This window comes from Muntiacus reevesi, chromosome 4 (genome assembly GCF_963930625.1).
Source record: "Muntiacus reevesi chromosome 4, mMunRee1.1, whole genome shotgun sequence".
Taxonomy (NCBI): domain Eukaryota; kingdom Metazoa; phylum Chordata; class Mammalia; order Artiodactyla; family Cervidae; genus Muntiacus; species Muntiacus reevesi.
This window is the reverse complement of record NC_089252.1, coordinates 88,373,875-88,383,786: the sequence shown is the minus strand read 5'-3', so window position 1 is coordinate 88,383,786 and position 9,912 is coordinate 88,373,875.

Genomic DNA, 9,912 nt, shown 5'->3' with positions numbered 1-9,912 from the left:
AAAGAACCCGTCTTTTAAAACATTTTCCATGAAACCCTAGGGCTCATCACTCATCAACTCTGATTGCCCTGGCTTGGGTCTCCTGCCTCCCTTTTCGCCACAGTAGGAATTAGGACAACGAGCAAACTCCGGGAGATAGTGAAGGACAGGGAAGCCTGACATGCTGCAGTCCATGGGGTCACATGACTGAGCAACTGAGTGACAACAATAACCCACAAGACTATCTGTAATGAGGGATGCGTGGTTACCCAAAGGAAAAACAAAATTCTCCTGTCAGAAGGACAGTTGGAGGCCGGACAGGCAGAAATCACAAATGGCCACTACAAGGACATCTGTATGACAGGAACTGTGGGCCAGGGAGACAGGAGCAACATGCCACCATCTGCTTGTCCTCACGGTGCTGACACTCTAGCAGGGAAGCTGCGTGGGGAAGTAGGCAGTTAGAATCGAGGACATGAATCTTCCCAAGGGGGCAGTAGAGGCTGCAAAAGGAGCAGTCTTCCTCACATGTGATTTCATAGACTGCTGTTTGAAAATGCAAGTGTCCTCAGATTTGGCCAGTCCTGAAGCTGGTAAACCGGTTTTGTGTCTACAAGGGTCACTAAGAGCTGCTGTGAGGTCTTCCAGAAAGTGGGGAGGTCGGGCAGAAAGGAGGGCTTCCCTGGTGGCTCAGATGGTAAAGAATCTGCCTGAAATGTGGGAGGCCCAGGTTCTATCCCCGGGTCAGGAAAATCCACTGGCAAAGGGAATGGCAACCCACTCCAGTATTCTTGCCTGGAGAATCCCATGGATGGAGGAGCCTGGCAGGTTACAGTCCATGGGATCGCAAAGAGTTGGACACGACTGAGCAACTAACACACACTTCCAGAAAGCTCGGCTAGAGCTACAGTCTGTAACAGATTGTGTAGTTTATGTGACATGCCAGGAGTCCCCAGAAAAATCGTCCTGTTATGGGGTGAGGGAGGGGTTGCGGGGGTGGAAAATGGCAAGGAATGCACCTCAGGTCATCTTCCAACTTTTAACCAAGCTGGAAGACATGAAAGTTATTTTTTCTAATTAACTTTTTTCTGACAATTGGTTTCATATGAAATTGTAAGACATAATACAGAGAGATCCACTGTAAGCTTTTCTGCAATGGTAACATTTTGCAAAACTCTAGTGGATTACCACAATCAGGCTCTTGACATTGATGCAGTCCACAGTCTTCATTGCAATTGCCTCAGTTTTACATGTATTCAGCTCTATACAATTTTATCACATGTGTAGAGTAGCATGTGCACCATCACAATGGAGGTCAAGAAGAATCCCATCACATCCACAAGGATCCATTCAGTTGCTTTTTTATAATGCCTACACCCATATCCCTTCCAAGTAACTCATTCTCCCTCTTCCCTAACTCTGCCAGCCACAAACCTGTTCTCGAGTTCTAGAATTTTGTCATTTCAAGAGTCTCATGCTCCTTTTGGACTGATCTTTTCCCTCAGCATAAATTTCTGGGGATTCATCCAGTTGTTACCTGTATAAATAGTTTGTTTCTTCTGATTATTGAATAGTATTCAACAGTATGGATGGACCAGTTTATTAACTATTTACCTGGTGAAGAACACCAGGATTGTTTCCAGGTTTTGCTAGTAGCTATTATAAACATGTATGTATAGGTTTTTGTGTGAGATGGAGGCCCTGAAACCTGTGTTTAATTTGTACTGTAGCTCATCCACGTATTACCTTCATTGATATGACCTCCTCTCTGTTGGCCCTTCTAACATTGAATTACTGCCCTTGATACTCATAAAGTATCTTCAACCATTCAGAACAAGCTGACATTGGTCATGTCATATCTTTACAACAGACTCAGCGAAGGGCATTTTCCCCCTTGTGGTCCCATTGCACTTTGCTTTCTTTTCAGGGGTCAAGTTTTATTCCTCCTCCTACGCTGGTCTTATCTCCTTATCTGAATGTTGCTCTCTGCCAAGTGGCACTGTGTCTTCTGGACTTTATACAGTGCTGCACACTGAACTCTGGGATGGCTAGCTCCTGATGCCTCCATTCATGCCTTCAGTACTTGCTCAGGGAGACTTCCTTTGTGCCAAGTGCCAGGGAGACAGTGGTACACCAGCTCTTCCTAAAGCGGTGCAGTATGCAACCTGCCCAACCGTACGTGAGAGTCAGCGAATGCTAGTCTTGGTCCAGTTCCCATGTCACTGCTTCTCATTGCATTAAGAACGTCCCCCTGCTAGCACTGGTACCAAATGTAATTTACAAAGTTGATTAATATCTCTTTCAAGTGAAGTGTTAACTGCTTAGTCATGTCTGACTCTGTGTCCCCATGGACTGTAGCCCATCAGACTCCTACATCCAAGAGGAGAGATCCTCCAGGCAAGAATACTGCAGTGGGTTGCCATTTCCTTCTCCAGGGGATCTTCCCAACCCAGGGATGGAACACTTAACAGGGTATAAATCAAGAATCTATCTTGTTTTCTTTATGTTTGAATCTCAAGGATCTAGGATTATGCTTGACTCACAATAGACATTTAGTTAATGGCTGAGAGCAACTTTCACCCCTACACAGTTCTTAAGTCCATCTATAAGAGCTCTTTGCCTGTGTGTCTTTCCTGACATAGTGTTTCCCCATAGCATCCTGTTATAACACATAACACATAGTGCTGCCATTTCCTGGCTTTCTGTCTCTATTCAACCCACCCACTCCCTAACACACCAAGAAACTCAAAGCTCTGTCAAAGCTAGAGTCATGCATCTTTTGTTCATCTTTTGTCTCCCTGTGACTTGCCTGGTACCCAGCTGGTGGTTAAGAAGTAGGTGCTGAATGAAGGGGAGGAGAGGGTTCTGCTGGTCTGCCCCAAGACTAGGAGTTGAGAAGGAGGATGTCATGGCATAGGGGCTTCTCACCCAGAGACCGTCACGCTAAGCAGGCCAGCTCCCAGCTCACTCCACAGGGCAGAAGTCTCAGATGTGTCAGCAATTACTGTAAGGTACCAAGCCACTTCTCACTCAAATCCCATTGGCTGATCAGAGAATGAATTTAGGGCATTGTCTTTCAAAGAATACCTTTATTCAGTCCCTGGAAATTTCCTACAATGTGTCCCCCTAACAAGCTGGAGGCAGGCTGGTGCCCGGAATGGATCGAACTTGCAATCCTGGGGCAGCCCTTGAACCCACGCTCCCAGCTTCACAGTCAGATCCCTGCAGAATAATAAGACTCACAAATCTTTTGTCTGCAAAATTATCTTCTTGTAACACTGGAAGCTGTTACCATGGAAATAAAATAGCCTATTAGCCCAAATCTACCAAAATATGGGAGAGGCCCAGCTGCCTTTCTGAGGCCCTTCATTAATAAGGAGAAAAGCAGATTAACCTTTAAGAGAATTGACAAGAATGGCCATGACTTGCTGGATTATGATTTTCATGTTGAGTTTATCTGGGCTAATATCTCAGCCTGGAGCAGCCATGCTGGGTGAATAAAGACAAGGCTCAGTGTGAAGATTCAGATGCCTGCCTGGTCTGGTCTGTCGATCTTGGCCACCCTGGATGGCTTCTGGTCCATGGACTCCTGGAGAAGGCTCCTTCCCTGACTGGTCCACTGGAAGGAGAGCAATTTTCCTGTCCCCTGTTGAGCAGCTGCCGAGAAAGGCAGGGAACTGTAGAGGGCTCCTAGCTCACAGCCAAGATGCCAAACAGGAGCCAGAGACAGATGGAGCTGAAGCCAGTCTCTCCTGATTTGCCTCCTCTCCTCAAGGGTGCCCAGTGCTGAATCCCAGACACACAGGTTTCTGGGAAAGTCCTGCCACATGGACTCTGCCCCTTCCTGTGACCAGGCACGGAACTTGCGAGTGCCCAGTAAGGGGACTTGGCTGCCAAAGCAGCCCTGGGCATCCCAGTGTCCGGCATACAACAGAGACCTGATCCTTCCACAACTCTCTGCTCCCACACTTGGCCAACAAGAGCTGTCAGCATCTTAATCACAGGCAGGTGGGAAGCGCCAGTGTCTTGACAGGTGTCAAGAGGGACTCGCTTTATCCTCAGGAAACTGACAAGAGACAAAAGAAACTTGGGTTGCTTGACAACAGCTCACAGATTTCCGGGGATTTTTTTTTCTTTCTTGGTCATCCTGTTTTTGGTTCCAAATTAAAGGAAGAAAGGGAGGGAGAGGGTCCTGGTAAATATCAGCCCTCATTATTAAAGGCTCTGCTGCCTGAGGGACAGCATTACATTCTTTCTTTGCCTCTGGTTACTGACACCAGGAAACACAAGGCACCTGTTAACCTCAGTGGTGGCCTGTGGTCAGGGACAGGAGGTGTGAAAAAGGAGAGGTCAGCTCTCCATCTCCATTCAAACTATCAGCTGATCAGGGAGTTCTCTCTGAATGACCCCTGTTTGTCAGTCTAGGCTAAGTGCTATAACAAATGAGCCCCAAGTCTCAGCAGCTTCAGACAATTGTGGGTTAACTTCTCACTCCTCTCCAGGCCACACGACTTTTAGAAGCCTGGATCCTTTCTACCTGGTAGCCCTACCATTTCCTAGGACTTTGAGGTGCCTCTCTGGATCCTAGCATCTGGCTGGGAGTTGAGGGGGAAAGAGGGTGGAGGACCTGAAGATGGTTTAGAGACATCCTGCCTCTTGCTCTCACTCTGGTGACCAGAACAAGACACAGGCCCTGACACTAGAAATAAGAGAGGTGAAATAAAGTGACAAGGAAGGAGAGAGACCTCAGGTATTGGAGAGCAGCAAGCATGTAAATACAAATGCTGAGTCTACAGTTGAGAATAACTGATGCTCACTACCCTGTATTCACCACAGAGATTCTGAATGTAAGGGGTTCAGGGGGGAGGCAGTGGCTAGTTATGATACAGCCCAACATTGCCCAAGGCATATGTTGAGGGACTCAAGTCCTACAATGTGCTTCTTAGAAACTAGCCTCCTTGAATGGATATGTTTGGGAGATAATGAAAAAGACATATTCCTTCTGGGCATTCACACCGGACAGTAGCCTATGAAAGGCTCTGATAAGTTCTGCATTAAAAAAAAAAAATCTTAATTTAAAGCATTTCCCACATATATTTGACTAGAGACCCTCCATTTTGGGGGGACAAAAATCAAGTAATATTTCTTGGCAATGTTTTAAGGGGCATAATTTGAGGGGGAAAAAAGACCTAATGCAATCTTTTCTTTTTTCAAAAAACAAAATCATACACTTGAAGCCCAGAACGAGAACTTGACTTACTCAAGATCAAAGAGCTTGTGAGAAACTTACAGGCCTGCACCAGATCCTATGTAATGTGCACATTTCTCTAAACATCTCAGCTGGGGTCATCATCCCCTGGAGCATGTGGTAAGTAACTATATGCCAAGTTATAGCATAGCACAGCTTGGGCAGGGGGATGACTTTCTTTATTCATTTAGAAAATAAGTGAATAAGCTGTTCCTCATTTTTCTCACCTGTAAAATGGGGATAATGAGAATAACAAGAAGGGGTGAATTGCTTTACATGGGATGGAAGACTCTGAAAAGGTGATACGTGAGCTAAGACCAAAAAAATGAGAGGATCATACTATAGCAAAACAAAAGAAGAGCCGTAGAATGAGTCTAAGAGGATAGGGTAGGGGTTTCCTGAAGAAAGAGAACCAAGCATGTCTTTCTTGACATAAGAGAAGCCATTTTCGGCCTTAACCATTTTGTGATCTAAGCCTGCTTGCCCTTGAAGAGGTCACAGTAATTAATAGTCGTAAGGGAAGTGAGGAAATGGAGGAACAAAGGAAAAGCAGTCAAGAAACAACATTTCAGCAATAAAACAGTCCTCAAAGGATATACATAACAATATGACACATATTTTTGAGTTCTGCAGGAACTAAGGTCCATACCCAGGTGGAAGACCTTCTCTAAATCTCATGACTTCAATCAACTAAAGCTTGGACTCTGTCAACCTTTGCCCCAATTCTATGCTGAATTCTCTTTTGCTGAGGCCCCTTCATGAATATGCATGTACCCATAGCTTAAAGGTCCGCAATTTTGCTGTTCAGGGAGACTGCATCAAGAAAAATCCCCAATGTCTGACTTGCTATAAGTAAAAAATCCTTCTTTCTCCTGATTTTTGGTTTGGTTGTATCTTCTGGATCAATACTCATCAAGAGTTGAACTCAATTTTCATGTAACACAGGCATGGCACATAGGCACAAAGCAAAAATGCTCAGTAAAGCTTAATTAAATGAATGAAAAGATAAATGAATGAGTTGTGGATTAGCATATAATGTAATTAGGATTCTTACAACAAGTTCAATTTGTGGGTTTTCCCAACACCACCAAACAATTCTCTGGGGTCCTACATTCAACTCTTGACACTATCTGGAAAGAGCATCAGATCCCACAGGTTAAGGGTTGAGTTCCATGGGACTGCCCCCTCTGCCCCCACTTCAGAGGCCAATTGCAAATCCAGGTTGTCATCTGTGGGCTTTTGATCAACCAGCTAAAGGTGAGAGGTCCAACCATCCTCTACTTCTACAGACTGGAGTTCCAATGACCCCTTCCATGGGTTCCATTAATTTGCTAAGGTAGCTCAGAGAAACATTTTATCTGCTAGGTCATGCATTTATTATAAAAGGATATGACTCAAAGACAGCCAGAAGGGCAAGGCACACCACCCTCCCAGCACCTCCATGTGTTCATCAACCCAGAAGCTCTGCAAACCTAGCCCTTTCTGGGGTTTCATGGTGCCTTCATTATACAGGCAAGTTTGGTTAAATCACTGACCGCTGGTGACTGAACTCAGTCTCCAGCCCCTCTCACCTCCCTGAAGCTCTAGTCCTCTAATCACAGGCTGACTCCCCTGGCAACCAACTCCCCACGCACCCATTCTGAGGCACCTCCGCAAAGTCACCTAATTAAAATAACAAAAGACATCTTTCTAGATCTCAGCATAGGAAATTCCAAGAATTTTAGGAGCTCTATGATAAGAAAAGGGATGAAGACCAAACATAAATTTCTTATTATAAATCACAATGTCAGAGTAATACTCTGCAATTTTCAGATAGAACACTTCAAAGATACGTCACCTTGGCACCCTGAAAACACAGTATATATTTTCTGTTTCCACTGCTCTCCGATGGTAGGATTAATTTGGGAAGAATATTCAAGATACTTTGGCACTACTGACATTTGATCAGATGATTTGTCTTGTGCATGAAGGATGTCCAGCCTCTATCTACTAAATTGTCCATCCCCATGCCCTATTTGTAACAACCAAAAATGTCCCTTGGGGGGCAAAATCAGTTTCAGGGAAGAACCACCGCTGGGGATAGTCAAACTCTTACACTGGAAAGATAGGAAATGTGGACCATAACATTAGCAAACCTTTTCTGTTCTCCCTCTTCAACCCTGTGGGCTCCCCAACCAATATTGTGCAAAAGACATGTCCACACAGCATCAGTTAGCATGGAACCAGCTTTCCGATCAGAGCAGGCCCCGATGAACCATTTCTGTACTTCTGTCTCCTCCTTCCCATGCCCCAGAAAATTCCAAGTTAATTTCCAGCCATCTTGTTACAACCTCCCAAGAGAAGGAAGCAAAGTTTCCTGATTTTGCATTCCAGCAGCAGTGCAACCTGAACCCTTTGTGTTTTTGACATTCTGTTTCTGATTTCCGTGCTGAGCTGAGAGTAGGGAATAAATACTTCCTTGAAAGCCCTGTGCTTTCCGCTGAAAATCAGCCAACGGGCCTTGAAGAAGAGAGCAGGGGCCCAGGAACTTGCTGGGAGACGGTTCTAGACTGGTCACTGGACCGGGAAAGAGAGAGAGAGAGAGGGCAAGCTACATGCAGGTCCCGACACGCAGCTCCTCACTCACTGGGTGTCTCTGCCAAGTCACTTGAACTGAGGCTTAGTTTCCTCACATGTGGCTACTGTTTACCTACTGCCCTGAGCACTGCAGCCTAATAACTCTTGTCCAGATCACAGAGTCATGGTAAGAGGTACATCAAAGAGATTTAAGGGCTTTGTCACCTGTAAAGTGCTTTACAAATTCCAGGTTCAATTAGAATTGCCACCTACTTCAGATATTTATACCTGCAACTGAACAAACTTCCAGGAGACAAAAGAGAAGAGCAGGTAAGAACCGAAGTTTCAGAGGTAACCAACCCTGACATCGAATCCCTACTGGACCACACTAGCTGTGTGACACTGGGCCTCTTATTCAACCTGTCTGTGCATTTAGTGTTCTCATCTGAAAAAATGAAGCTAAATGGGATTTTAAACAGAATTTAATTTGAATCTCATTTAGAGCACTTAGGCCTGCTGCTTAGTCAGTCTAGACCATGACTGCAGAGAACCTGTATACTGAAGAGGGATCTTTACGGAGAAGAGCAGAATTGGGGTACAGAGGGAATGGAGTTGGAGGGATTAGGGAGCCTCAATCTGTGAGTGGAGGGGAAAAAAGCCCAGGTCATGGCGTTGATTCTGACATATTCTGACTCAGAAGGAAAGGCATAGTAAGACTGGGGCTTTGAATATGTTATGCCAAGCGTGAACAAGTGGGAGAATCTTGCCAGTAACTCTTGTTGAACTCTGCATCTGTCTCTGCTGCCAGGATGGGCGACTTGCCCATGTTACCCCATTTGTGCCCCTCCCAGGGGAGGCTGAGGCTAATCCTTGGACTTTTTCTTGTGTTAAGTCAGCCCCCAGGCCTGTGCACACGCACAACACTTACTAGCTATGTATACGGGGATCTCAACTTTAGCCCAGCTGGGCTTCCTGGCATGTTGCCCACCCACCAGAAAAGGCCGAGCAGGATGAAGGCAGATGGCGGGTGCACTTCTGAGAAGGGCCTTCAAGCCTCTGACAGTATGAGAACAGAGATATTCCTCCTGGCAGACACCGAGCCTCTGAATCAAGGCCTCCTCTGGCTTTGTGCTTCTGGGTGGGTCTTTCCTGAACCTTCCCCTCTAAGGTTATTGTGGTTAGTCTCTGCTAGGTTTCTGACTCTTGCTTTTCAGTTTGGATTTCCCCAGACTCCTCTCTGCCATGAAGACCTTTTCCTAGATGCAGTCCCTGAGGCAAAGATTAGAGTACAGAGTTTTTGGGAGGAAGCACCAGGGTTGTGGGGAGACAGTGAGGAGGGAAAGGGAAGGGAGTAAGTAGGGGGCATTATCAAGTAGCCCCCTTTTGGGGGCTCATTCCTTGGGTGAGCCCTGGGAGATGATGGAGATAACGCCTCAATTTCTCTCACCAGAGTGTGCAGAGCTGGGTGTGGTCTATCCATTCATATTGGTGGAGGGTGTGTCTTAGTCCATCCAGGCTGCTATTATAAAAAATACCATAGAATGGGTGGTTGATAAACAATGGAAAATTATTCCTCAGGATTTGGGAGGCTGGGAGGTCCAAGATCAAGGTACTAGAAGATTCAGTATCTGGTGAGAGCCTACTTCTGGGCCATAGATGGCTGTTTCTCACTATGTCCTCCTGTGGTGGAAGGGATGAGGGAGCTGTCTAAGGCCTCTTTCCTAAGGGCACTAATCCCATCCATGAGGGCCGTGCTCTCTCTTACGGTCTAATCACCTCCCAGAGGCTTCCACCTCCTAATACCATCACTGTGGGGGTTAGGATTTCAACCTATGAATGTTAGGGAGGCACATTCAGTCCATAGCAGCCTTCCAAAGACTTCACTGTCTGTCCTGCCCAGAATCTCTGTCCTAAAAGGAGAACGCACATGAGCAGAGCCCCAGCTGGGAGCCCCAGCTGGTAGCTGCCTTCACAGATAGAGATGAGTGCTGATGGCATCTGGTGGGACCCCAGTGCTGTCTCCTAATTCCCCCCCCACCAATTCCTGACCCTTTGGGCCCTTGACAGCATTGGCCATGTGGGGAAAGGGAGAGGTTGGGGATCCCAACCTTCACCACAGCCTCCCAGAG